Source organism: Dermacentor andersoni, chromosome 1, assembly GCF_023375885.2.
Source record: "Dermacentor andersoni chromosome 1, qqDerAnde1_hic_scaffold, whole genome shotgun sequence".
NCBI lineage: Eukaryota > Metazoa > Arthropoda > Arachnida > Ixodida > Ixodidae > Dermacentor > Dermacentor andersoni.
In genome coordinates this window covers 387,345,078-387,357,247 of record NC_092814.1, presented here as the reverse complement: position 1 = coordinate 387,357,247, position 12,170 = coordinate 387,345,078, and the positions used below count along the sequence as shown (strand labels likewise).

Here is a 12,170-nt window from a genome sequence, read left to right as displayed (position 1 = left end):
AAGGGCTCGCACACACGTTTGGTGTCCTTGCGCCTGAAGTCCGGTTTGACTGTCGAAGACCTGCCGCACCAGTTGCGCATAGGCGAAGACAACGCACTTGTATTCGTATCTGGTAGAGCGCCGCTCTGCCTCCGGTGCCACGGCACCGGTCACATACGGCGCGAGTGCCGGGTACCGCGCTGCGGTGCCTGCCGTCGCTATGGCCACGAGGAGAGCCAGTGTGTACGCAGCTATGCCAACGTAACCGGAACAGGTGGAAGCGACATTGTGCAAGAGCACGTTATGGACCAGGCCGACGCCGAAGAAGCTTCTGCGGGAAGTGGGCATAAGGCGAGCAGGCAAGAGAACCCGCCTGTAGCGTCTTCTGAAAAGGACAAAGAAGCAAGAACGGAGGATGAAAAACGACAACCGGCCCACCCAAGCACACCCGAAAGTACTCCCGAAATGGAAACAAATCTCGGAGGTGGCGCATCGGCTTCGCAGAATGACTCGGAGAACGAGGCACTCCCGAAAAGTGAAAAAGGAAGTCAACCTGCAACAGCCGTTACTAAGAGACCTCATGAGAAGGTGGCTAGCGACGAGGATTACTCCGACCCAGCGAGCGCTGTGGGACCACCACCGCTGAAGTCAACGACCACTCGTAGGAGCAGCTTCAAGCCCAAGCCGACGGTCCCACCAGACCGGTTGCAAGGGCCGCAAGTGCCTCCGCGTTAGCGGGGATACTTTTTTCCCTTCTTGTTCAACTGTATGTATGAGGACAATCATGTTGAGACTTTGGTTGAGTTGAGTGTCTTCAAGGTAGAAGCGGGGCTAATTACCCGTGTGGACGAATCCGCCTGCTGTGCACACTGACCGGTGATGTAAGTCTCCCTCACCTGTATTTGCGTAGCGTATTAGGTATTGTGAAAAAAAAAATAAGACAATGGACCCAAATCTTTCTGCACTTCGTATTGCAACGTTGAATGTACGGGGATTGACAGCAAGACGACGGCAAGTGCAAGTTAGTCGCCTAATGCTCGATAATGACATAGATATTTTGGCTATTCAGGAGACAAAAATTGAGAGTCAGGAAGCAACAGACCGGATGGTCGAGACCTTTAAAGCAAGATATAACGTTTGTGTGTGTCATGCTGCTGGCAAGTCCGGAGGATGTGCCCTTTTTTTGCGCAATAGTATCGGAATACTAGAGGAAGCAGTCCTCACCAGTGAAAATGGTCGGCTAGTCCTGTGTGATTTTTCTTTTAATGAAGCTGAGTGGCGTCTTTTGTGCATCTACGCCCCGAATAGAGAGAGGGAGTGCAAGGTTTTCTTCGAGTATGTTGAACCATTTTTGTCTTGTGAAAGGAATGTTGTGCTTCTTGGTGATTTTAACTGTGTGTGCTTGCCTGAGGACACAGTCAAAAATGTACCTATTAGAGATTTGAGCGCTGATCTATTGAACACAGTTACACAAGAAAAATATATGTTTGATGTGGGGGATGTTTTCCGCGGTAATTGTGTGCAGTATACGCATTTCCAAGGTGCGAGTCATGCCAGGTTAGATCGCGCATACATTTCAGCAAGCCTTATGCCATTATGCTTCAAATACCTGGTAAAGCATGTAAGCTTCAGCGACCATAGCCTGGTCATGTTTGAAATAGGCACGAAACGAAAAACTTCACAGTTTAATTGGAATCTTTGGAAGCTTAACGAAAAGCTGCTACATGATGAAACTTTTATGCGGGCAGTGACAGAAAGAATTGAAGCTGTTAACTCTGATAAGTCTGACAGGATTGGTGCGTTGTGGGAACAATTTAAAATTGATGTTAAAATTACTGCAATTGATAGAGCATGCGCACTGCGGCACAAATCTAAACAGGAAGAAAAAGAACTGCGAAATACTCTGGACTAACATTTAAATGCTGAAACCACAATACCTGGGCTGTTCTCAAAAGAGATTAAAGAAGTTAAAAGAAAGATGGAAGCCATGGAAGCTGAAAAATATAGAGGGGCCGTGATAAGAGCGCGGGGTGAACGGCTCTGGCTGGGGGAAACCCCAACCAAGCGTGCACTGGGAGACGAAAGATGCTACGGCGCAAAGAACGAAATCAATAGAATTTGCTATCGTGATGAAGTCACGACTGATCAAAATGTGATCCAGAAAGCATTTGTTGAAAGATACACGGGTTTGCTGGGGTGTAAGACACCTGTACACGAAGGCTTCTTTACAGAATTTATGCCACTAATGCCGAGGTTGGACGACGATGCGAAAAATACACTGGCAGCTCAAATAAGTGTTAATGAAATCGAAACAGCAATAAAAGAGTTAAGTGTAGGAAAGTCGCCTGGGCCTGATGGCCTTGGCGCGTCATTCTACAAAGCTTTTAAACAGGAATTGGCTGAAATACTCTACCATGTTATTAATGAAGCGTGTGACAGCCGTGGAATGCCTCCATCTTTTAAAAGAAGCCATATTGTACTAATACCTAAAACAGAGGACCCCTCGAAATTACTTTCAGTGGAAGCATATCGACCGATAAGCCTTGCAAATGTTGATTACAGGATATTCATGAAAGTGTTAGCTAAAAGACTGCAAAGTGTAATAACATTGGTAGCTGGTAAACACCAAACATGTGGCATAAAGGGGAGGACAATTTTCACGAACGTTCATACAGGTCGAAGTGTACTGGAGTGCTGTGATATGGTATGCGGGAACGTGGCGATGGTACAGCTGGACCTTGAGAAAGCCTTTGATAGGGTAGCGCACGAGGCGATCTTTAGATTACTGGAATATACTAACGTTGGCAAGGTGGTCCTAGATGGGGTAAAAATGGCTTACACTGATTGTACTACCAATCTAATAATTAATAAGACATTAAGTGATAGAATATCAGTTGTAACTGGTGTAAAACAGGGAGATCCGATTTCAGCATTATTATTTGCAATGTTCTTGGAACCTTTTTGTCTTAAAGTGCAGAACAACCAGAATATACGAGGTTTCCGTTTGTTCACGCATGAAATTAAAATCTTGTCTTACGCAGATGACATTGCAATTTTTTGTGGAGACAAAACAAGCATTAAAGAAGCAGTAAAAGATGTTAAAGAATTTTGTAGCTTTACTGGCAGTGCCATAAACTGGCAGAAGTGTTTAGGTTTCTGGCACGGAGAATGGGAAGATAAGCCAGAATGCTATGAAAGCATAAAGTTCACAACTGTGCCATCCAGCTACCTTGGTGTTCCGCTTCAATATTATAAAGATGCAACGAGCCAGTGGGCAGAGCCAACTGAAAAAATGAAAGCGCAGACATCAAAGTGGGGCGGAAGAAGTATGTCTATTTTCACCCGTGCGACGGTGTGTAACTTGTTTTTGGTAGCGAAAGTGTTTTATATGTTACAAGTGTTGTGTATGTCAAGAAATTGTGTGCAGAAATTGCACAGAATATTTTCTGTTTTTTTTGTGGGCATCTGGTTGGGAAAGGATGAGTCGTGTAAACTTATTTCATGCGGTGGGGAATGGAGGTGTAGGTTTATCTCATTTGTTCTTGAAACAGGTCGTGTCGAGATTTGTGTTTTTTCGCGACCAAAGTGACGCGTTCTTGCGCACTGTTATTCAACTGCGATTGCGTGATGCATTGCCTGATTTTATTGTTACGTCACACACGCTTCGTAATGTAGCTGTGAAAGGATTTATGCGTGAAGTTGTGGATAGTGTCCGTTTTCTGAGAGCGCATTTTTCAGTAGATTATCTGTCAGATGTTTCCAGAAATAAGCTTTACAAGGACCTTATTTATGTCATGTGCCCTACACCGATTTATCGTTCAGCATATGATTTAGGACAAGAGCGGAATGTGCTGAAACGTGTAAAAGGTTTCCCTGTGAAGGCTTCTACAAAAACTTTCTTCTTTATGTTACACTGCGGCACACTACCTGTCAAACCTTGGCTCCAGGAAAAAGGTATCTTTGTGCCTGGGAGCGTCAACTGCATCATTTGTAAAAAGCCAGATACAATAGAGCATATTTTCTTGTATTGCTGGGATTCCATATTCTTATGGGACATCCTACAGAGAACTCTCAAAAACGATTTGCCATTAACGCCTTTCGGGATAAGGTTTCTGCCTGTTGAGCAAACAGAGATGGTGCCGTATGACTTAATAATGTTGTTGTGCATGCACAGTCTCTGGAGGACGCGAATGGCGGTTAGAAATGCAGACCAAGTCGCACGACCAGCAAAAGAGTATTTCGTTGAAAATATTGTATATGTACGTGACGCATATAGGTCTTTATGCGAGCCCCCAGAATGGCTATGGATCTTTGACGACCTCACGACAACAAATACCTTTAACCAAGCTGTATAATGTGTAATACAGCCGGTGTTTTTATCGCCTCATTTCATTGTGAATGTGGTTTTCCTTTGAATTCAAAATTGTGAATTGAGTCATTCCATATTTTTTCGTATTGTATCGCTAACAGGCAATAAATAAATAAAAAAAGCAGCAGAGTGGCGCAGCGGAAGCGTGCTGGGCCCATAACCCAGAGGTCCGTGGATCGAAACCACGCTCTGCTACATGTTTCCTTTATATTATTTTGCTCCATTTTAACAGGAAGAACTTATTAGCGCGGTAATTTGGTGTCTTAAAGACATAGTCGCACTCCGAGAAGTGCTCTCTTGTGCTGCGCGCTCGTTTTTCCCGCCTGAAAAAAAAAAAAAGGCTACTTTCGTTTATTACAAATATAAACAAATTTATAAAGCATGCAGGAGCAGCAGAGTGGCGCAGCGGAAGCGTGCTGGGCCCATAACCCAGAGGTCCGTGGATCGAAACCACGCTTTGCTACATGTTTCCTTTATATTATTTTGCTCCAATTTAACAGGAAGAACTTATCAGCGCAGTAATTTGGTGTCTTATAGACATAATTGCACTCCGAGACGTGCTCTCTTGTGCTGCGCGCTCGTGTTTCCCGCCTTAAAAAAAAGGCTACTTTCGTTTATTACAAATTTACAAAGCATGCAGGTGCAGCAGAGTGGCGCAGCGGAAGCGTGCTGGGCGCATAACCCAGAGGTCCGTGGATCGAAACCACGCTTTGCTACATGTTTCCTTTATATTATTTTGCTCCATTTTAACAGGAAGAACTTATTAGCGCGGTAATTTGGTGTCTTAAAGACATAGTCGCACTCCGAGAAGTGCTCTCTTGTGCTGCGCGCTCGTTTTTCCCGCCTGAAAAAAAAAAAAGGCTACTTTCGTTTATTACAAATATAAACAAATTTATAAATCATGCAGGAGCAGCAGAGTGGCGCAGCGGAAGCGTGCTGGGCCCATAACCCAGAGGTCCGTGGATCGAAACCACGCTCTGCTACATGTTTCCTTTATATTATTTTGCTCCAATTTAACAGGAAGAACTTGTCAGCGCAGTAATTTGGTGTCCTAAAGACATAGTCGCACTCCGAGAAGTGCTCTCTTGTGCTTCGCGCTTGTGTTTCCCGCCTTAAAACAAAAAAAAAAGGCCACTCTCGTTTATTACAAATATAAACTAATTTACAAAGCATGCAGGAGCAGCAGAGTGGCGGGGATTCCACTTCCGGACGCGCTAGCGAAAGGTTGTGTCACCATGAGCTCCGATGGAGCGGATACAGCGGCCCATATGGGTCGTGGAAACAGGTTTTTTGCCGAAGAAAACCAAGGATATGAAGTCGTTCTGCCACAGTTACCTAAAGGTGCGTGTATTACAAATACTGTTTTTCTACACGGAGATATCATATCATATTATCGTGTGGAAGATGTCCGAGACACGATGGTTCGTCTGGGAATGCTGCCCGAGGTGCTTGCTTTGGGGGCTTTCCAGATGAAACACGTATGGGCGGTGACCTTCAGCACAGCAGAAGGAATGAAGAAGATGCTCGCGGTTGGTGACGTCAAGATAAAGGAGAGGCGATGCCTTGTTATCGACCCAAATAAGCAAGATGTTCGGCTAAAGCTACATTGGCTTTTGCATTATGTACCGGATGAAGATGTACGCACCGCGTTTGCGGCCTACGGGAAGGTTACACAAGTATCGAAGGAGCGATGGCGCGTCCATGGTATCACGGACAAAGGAACTTCGACTCGTACCGTGGCACTGGAACTGAAACCCGGAGTTACTATCGAGGACCTACCACATCAGCTTCGAGTGGGTGGCATGACAACACTTCTGGTTGTGCCAGGCCGAGCGCCACTGTGCCTACGGTGTCGCCGAACGGGGCATATTAGACGTGACTGTCGAATACCGCGGTGCGGTCAGTGCAGGCGCTATGGTCATGAAGACAACGAATGCACTCAGACATATGCTAAGGTGGCAGGTACGGTTACAGCCGACCGTGTCTCAGAGCACATCATGGACCAAGTTGACGCAGAAGAAGCAGCCAGCAGCAGAATGCGGGAGCCCGTGTACACGCCCCTTTCTAAATTGTCGACGGAGAAAGAAAAGAACGTGGAACGCGCGGAAGAGGTCGGGCATTCTGTCGAGCCAACCAAAGCGCTCAACGATGCTACAGTGGACGAAAACAACAGAGACGAAGGAAAGAATATACCACCGCGTCCAACAGCCAGCCAGAAGACATGGACGTCGTGAGTGCAGACGTAAGTGGCGCATCTCCAAAGCGACCGATTGAAGAGGTCGCTCCTGACGGCGGCCGACTAGGCAAGGGGGCAGGGAGTGAGCCGGCGACGAAGGTGGCCACGGGCAGGCGAATCAGCACTAAGCCCACACCCAATATCGGAGCGGGCACCCGACCGCCGCGGAAGCCACCCTCGTAGCAACGAGGGTTGTGCTTCAACCAAGGGCCTTAAAACCATAGACGGAAAAGGACACGGCTAGAATGGCTTCAGCATCATGTGACGTGTGTGGCGGGTGCACGCCGTGTGCGTGTATACCCGCAAGTCCTTCAAGGTTTTGCACCGGCGACGCCAGGCCTATGTGTGAGGTAGGAACCATGCGATCCGTTCGTACTGGCACGCGGACTTCGCAATCTAGAACAGCGTTACGGGTAGCCACATTGAACGTTCGTGGACTACGGTCTAGACGAAGGCAATATCAGGTCAGTCGTCTCTTCCGCGAGTATGACCTTGACTTGATAGCTGTTCAGGAGACAAAGGTTGAAAGTCAGGAGCAAACGGATCGCATGGTCGAACCTTTTAGGTATTTGTATAACGTTTGCGTATGTCACTCCCTTGGTACTTCTGGAGGCTGTGCCATTTTTTTGCGTAGTTCTTTAGGTCTTGTGGAAGAATATGTTTATTCTAGTGAAGACGGCCGAATTTTATTTTGTGATTTTCTGTTCTTGTTTCAGAAATGGCGCGTCATTTGTGTATATGCACCAAATAGCGTTAAAGATCGTCTCAGGTTTTTTGCAACTGTTGAACCATATTTAAAATGTGAAAGAAAAGTGATTCTTCTCGGTGATTTTAACTGTGTATGCCTGAAGGAAGATAGGAGCAAGGGATTGCCAGTTCGGGATCAAAGTGCTTTGTTTTTATCTACGATTATGCAGGAGTGTGGACTAGATGATGTTGGAAATGTACTGCAAAAAGGAAGTGGCACTGTCTATACACATTTCCAACGTGATTGCCACTCCCGTTTAGACAGAGCGTACGTGGCAGACGTGCTTGTACCACTTTGCAACAGTTATGAGGTTAAGCCGGTAGCGTTTACTGACCACAGTGTCGTGATGTTTTCAATAGGCGTAAAAAAAAGTAGGTCAGGTTTTTCGTGGAAGTTGTGGAAACTCAATAACAAATTACTTAACGATAAAGTCTTTGTAGACAATGTGAAAGTACTTATAGAAAAATTGCACTTGTTTTAGCCGGGGAGATTTGTTGACGCATGGGAGCGGTTTAAGGAAGTAGTAAAAATTAGCGCTATCGAGAGATCTCCCATTTTACACCAGAATGAAAAAAGAAAAGAAAGGGAACTACAGTGTCAGCTGGAATTCTTGTTGACAGTCGAGAGCGCGCGGCCAGGCACTTTCAATGAAGAAATAAGAAAAATAAGGAATCAGCTTGAAATTATGGATATAGAAAAATACAGAGGCGCAGTTATACGCGCACGCGCAGAACACCTCTGGCTCGGCGAAACACCGACGAAACGATCCTTGAGCGAGGAGAAGCGGTACGCTTCACGTAAGGAAATAACGCAGATAACGTACGGTGAAGAGATTACAAGGGACAAATTGATGATCCAACAAGCGTTTGTCGAATATTACAAAGGATTGCTGGGATGCAGCGGTAAAAGTGAGGCCTCTTTACACGGTGAATTTTTGACACCAATGCCTACATTAGATAACGAAACCAAAGTACGCCTTGAAATGCCAATTGGCTTAACCGAAATAGAAAGAGCAATAGACGATCTAAGTGAAGGGAAAACGCCGGGTCCAGACGGACTTGTTGCTGCTTTTTATAAGGGTTTAAGCATGACCTCTCGAAGGCTCTTTTGCGGCTCTTCGCTGAGGCGTACGAAATAAAAGATGCACCCCCATCCTTTAGAAGGTCGCATATTGTGCTGATACCCAAAAGTGATGATCGAGTGAAGGTTTTATCGGTGAGTGCTTATCGTCCTATAAGCCTCACCAATGTAGATTATAAGGTCTTCATGAAGGTGCTAGCCAAAAGACTGCAGACTGTAATACAACTAATCGTAGGACCTCACCAAACGTGCGGCATAAAGGGCAGAACAATAGGAACGAACATTCACACAGCGAGGAGCATCCTAGAATGCTGTGATGCATGGGACAGGAAAATTGCGATGTTACAATTAGACCTCGAAAAGGCTTTCGATCGTGTAGTGCATGACGTACTTTTTACAGTATTGGAACATGTAAATGTCGGGAATGTTATCTTAGAAGGTGTGAAAATGTCATACAAAAATTGTGAGGCTAATATTGTCATTAACAAAGAAGTCACTGAAAATATTCATATTGCCAGGAGCGTTCGGCAGGGGTGTCCGATTTCTCCTTTATTGTTTGCTATTTACTTAGAGCCCTTTTGTTTGAGCATAATTCACAATAAGAAAGTACATGGTTTTAAGCTTATGATGGCGGAGGTCAAATTATTGTCTTATGCTGATGACATTGCCGTTTTCTGTGAAAACAGAGAAAGTATTAGCGAAGCTGTGAGAGTAGTCGACAAGTACTGCAAGTGGTCCGGTAGTGCAATAAACTGGTATAAATGTGTAGGTCTGTGGCATGGCACCTGGGAGGCAATGCCAGATTTTTTCGAAAATGTGAAATGGAGGGACGTACCCACAAAGTATCTCGGGGTGCCACTAGAGGAATATAAAGATCCAGATGAATATTGGAAGGACGAAACAGAAAGGCTGAGAGAGAAAGTAAATAAGTGGGGAGGGAAAAACTTCTCGATATTCGCCCGGTCAACAGTCTGCAATATCTTTTTAGCAGCGAAAGTTTGGTACGTGCTTCAGGTGCTGTGCATGAATAGGCTAAACATTCAGAAGATACTCAGAATCTTTGCCACTTTTGTTTGGGGATCCCAATGGGAACGTACGAGTCGTACAAATCTTTTTCGATCAGTGAGAGCTGGTGGGCTGGGATTGGCCCATTTGTTGTTAAGACAGATGGTGTCGAGGTTTACTTTTCTACGAGGTCAGAGTCATCCATTCTTGCGAACCATGTTACAAGTTAACTATGCTGTTCTTTACCTGAATTCATTGTATCGACTTCTTGTGCAGGGCGAATGGGTATACGTGGTTATCTGCGCGAAGTAGTATCGGCGTTCAGTATATTAAAGGTTCGTTTTTCTCTGCAGTACTTGTGCCAAGTTAAGAAAAAACGGCTGTATAAAGATCTTATCGACGTAATGATGCCAGAACCCTTGTATCGCACCATGTATGCAATCGGGCCCGGAAAAGATGTCTTTAAAAGTATCAAAAGAATGGTAGTTCGGCCATCAGCCAAGACCTTTTTTTTTCAGCTACATACTGGTACGTTGCCCGTGAAACCATGGCTAGAGAAAAAGGGCCTATTTGTTCCGTGGAGTACTAATAGCCTCTTGTGCCGTAAGCCGGAAAGTATTGATCACGTCTTTTCGGAGTGTTGGGATGCCGTATTTCACTGGGACATCCTTCAGCGAACTTTAAAGAAAGACCTCCCTATAACACCATACGGTATTCGTTTTCTGCCGGTTCAGTGTGAAAGTGGCATGCCGCATGATATGTTTATGTTGTTGAGTATGCACGCAATTTGGAAGACGCGTATGGCGGTCAGGCATGCGGATGTAAACGCACGCCCAGCCAGAGAATACTTTATAGAAAGTATAGCTCACACCAGGGATGTATATTGCGCAGGCGAAGAACAGCCGGAATGGCTACCCGTTCTGAATGACCTCATGTCATTATAATCATCCCCACGTCAAACAAAGCGTGTTTGACGTTTTTAAACATTTTTCAGTGTCATTTTTTCTGTAAATGCGTTTTGTTCTGTTGTTCTTTGCACGTGATGTACCAATCAGCCAATTAAAAAAAAAAAAAAAAAAAAAAAAAAACCCTCGTGGCCTAACGGATAAGGCATCGGTCTCCTAAACCGGGGATTGCGGGTTCGAGTCCCGCCGAGGGTACGCGTTTCCTTTTTGAAACATTATCCTTGCAAATGTTCCTCTATAATGAGGTAAATGTCGAGACTCCTCCGCATCTGTTTTCCGTTTGTGGCAACTCGGAATTCGCAGCCAACCACGCAGTTGTAATTAAAGTATGCCTACCAAAAAGGTGTAGCCCTCGTGGCCTAACGGATAAGGCATCGGTCTCCTAAACCGGGGATTGCGGGTTCGAGTCCCGCCGAGGGTACGCGTTTCCTTTTTGAAACATTATCCTTGCGAATGTTCCTCTGTAATGAGGTAAATGTCGAGACTCCTCCGCGTCTGTTTTCCGTTTGTGGCAGCTCGGAATTCGCAGCCAACCACGCAGTTGTAATTAAAGAATGCCTACCAAAAAGGTGTAGCCCTCGTGGCCTAACGGATAAGGCATCGGTCTCCTAAACCGGGGATTGCGGGTTCGAGTCCCGCCGAGGGTACGCGTTTCCTTTTTGAAACATTATCCTTGCGAATGTTCCTCTGTAATGAGGTAAATGTCGAGACTCCTCCGCATCTGTTTTCCGTTTGTGGCAACTCGGAATTCGCAGCCAACCACGCAGTTGTAATTAAAGTATGCCTAACAAAAAGGTGTAGCCCTCGTGGCCTAACGGATAAGGCATCGGTCTCCTAAACCGGGGATTGCGGGTTCGAGTCCCGCCGAGGGTACGCGTTTCCTTTTTGAAAGATTATCCTTGCGAATGTTCCTCTGTAATGAGGTAAATGTCGAGACTCCTCCGCATCTGTTTTCCGTTTGTGGCAACTCGGAATTCGCAGCCAACCACGCAGTTGTAATTAAAGTATGCCTACCAAAAAGGTGTAGCCCTCGTGGTCTAACGGATGAGGCATCGGTCTCCTAAACCGGGGATTGCGGGTTCGAGTCCCGCCGAGGGTACGCGTTTTCTTTTTGAAACATTATCCTTGCAAATGTTCCTCTGTAATGAGTTAAATGTCGAGGATTCTCTGCATCTGTCTTCCTTTTGTGGCAACTCGGAATTTGCAGCCAACCACGCAGTTATAAATAAAGTATGCCTACCTAAAAGGTGTAGCCCTCGTGGCCTAACGGATAAGGCATCGGTCTCCTAAACCGGGGATTGCGGGTTCGAGTCCCGCCGAGGGTACGCGTTTCCTTTTTGAAACATTATCCTTGCAAATGTTCCTCTGTAATGAGTTAAATGTCGAGACTCCTCTGCATCTGTCTTCCTTTTGTGGCAACTCGGAATTTGCAGCCAACCACGCAGTTATAAATAAAGTATGCCTACCAAAAACGTGCAGCCCTCGTGGCCTAAGGAGTTGACTTCCTCGCACCGCAGTGTACGGACGTGGCTGATATGAGCTCCGTCGGAGCGGATGTAGCGGCCCACCATAGCCGCGGTACCAGGAATGAAATGTCGCAGGATTATGCAATGATTTTGCCCCCACTGCCAAGTGGGTACGTTGTTCAAAATACCGTTTTTCTTCATGCTGATGTGAAAGGTAGACCATATCGCGCGGAAGATTTTCGTGAGCCACTGTTTCAACGTGTTCCGCCCACCGAGGTTCTTGCGCTCGGCGCCTATCAAATGAATCATGTGTGGGCGGTTA

At 45.8% G+C, this 12,170-nt stretch overlaps 8 non-coding genes across 8 annotated transcripts; all 8 read left to right on the top strand.

The window, feature by feature from the left end:
• The first annotated feature begins 4,471 nt into the window (after nt 1-4,471).
• Nucleotides 4,472-4,543, top strand: TRNAM-CAU (transfer RNA methionine (anticodon CAU)). Its single transcript has one exon. It is a non-coding gene; the product is annotated as a tRNA-Met (tRNA).
• Nucleotides 4,544-4,739: 196 nt separating this feature from the next.
• TRNAM-CAU (transfer RNA methionine (anticodon CAU)) lies at nt 4,740-4,811 on the top strand. Its single transcript has one exon. It is a non-coding gene; the product is annotated as a tRNA-Met (tRNA).
• A 448-nt stretch (nt 4,812-5,259) lies between these two features.
• Nucleotides 5,260-5,331, top strand: TRNAM-CAU (transfer RNA methionine (anticodon CAU)). The gene has a single exon. It is a non-coding gene; the product is annotated as a tRNA-Met (tRNA).
• A 5,173-nt stretch (nt 5,332-10,504) lies between these two features.
• Nucleotides 10,505-10,577, top strand: TRNAR-CCU (transfer RNA arginine (anticodon CCU)). Its single transcript has one exon. It is a non-coding gene; the product is annotated as a tRNA-Arg (tRNA).
• Nucleotides 10,578-10,730: 153 nt separating this feature from the next.
• TRNAR-CCU (transfer RNA arginine (anticodon CCU)) lies at nt 10,731-10,803 on the top strand. Its single transcript has one exon. It is a non-coding gene; the product is annotated as a tRNA-Arg (tRNA).
• Nucleotides 10,804-10,956: 153 nt separating this feature from the next.
• TRNAR-CCU (transfer RNA arginine (anticodon CCU)) lies at nt 10,957-11,029 on the top strand. Its single transcript has one exon. It is a non-coding gene; the product is annotated as a tRNA-Arg (tRNA).
• Nucleotides 11,030-11,182: 153 nt separating this feature from the next.
• TRNAR-CCU (transfer RNA arginine (anticodon CCU)) lies at nt 11,183-11,255 on the top strand. The gene has a single exon. It is a non-coding gene; the product is annotated as a tRNA-Arg (tRNA).
• A 379-nt stretch (nt 11,256-11,634) lies between these two features.
• TRNAR-CCU (transfer RNA arginine (anticodon CCU)) lies at nt 11,635-11,707 on the top strand. Its single transcript has one exon. It is a non-coding gene; the product is annotated as a tRNA-Arg (tRNA).
• The last annotated feature ends 463 nt before the right edge of the window (nt 11,708-12,170 follow it).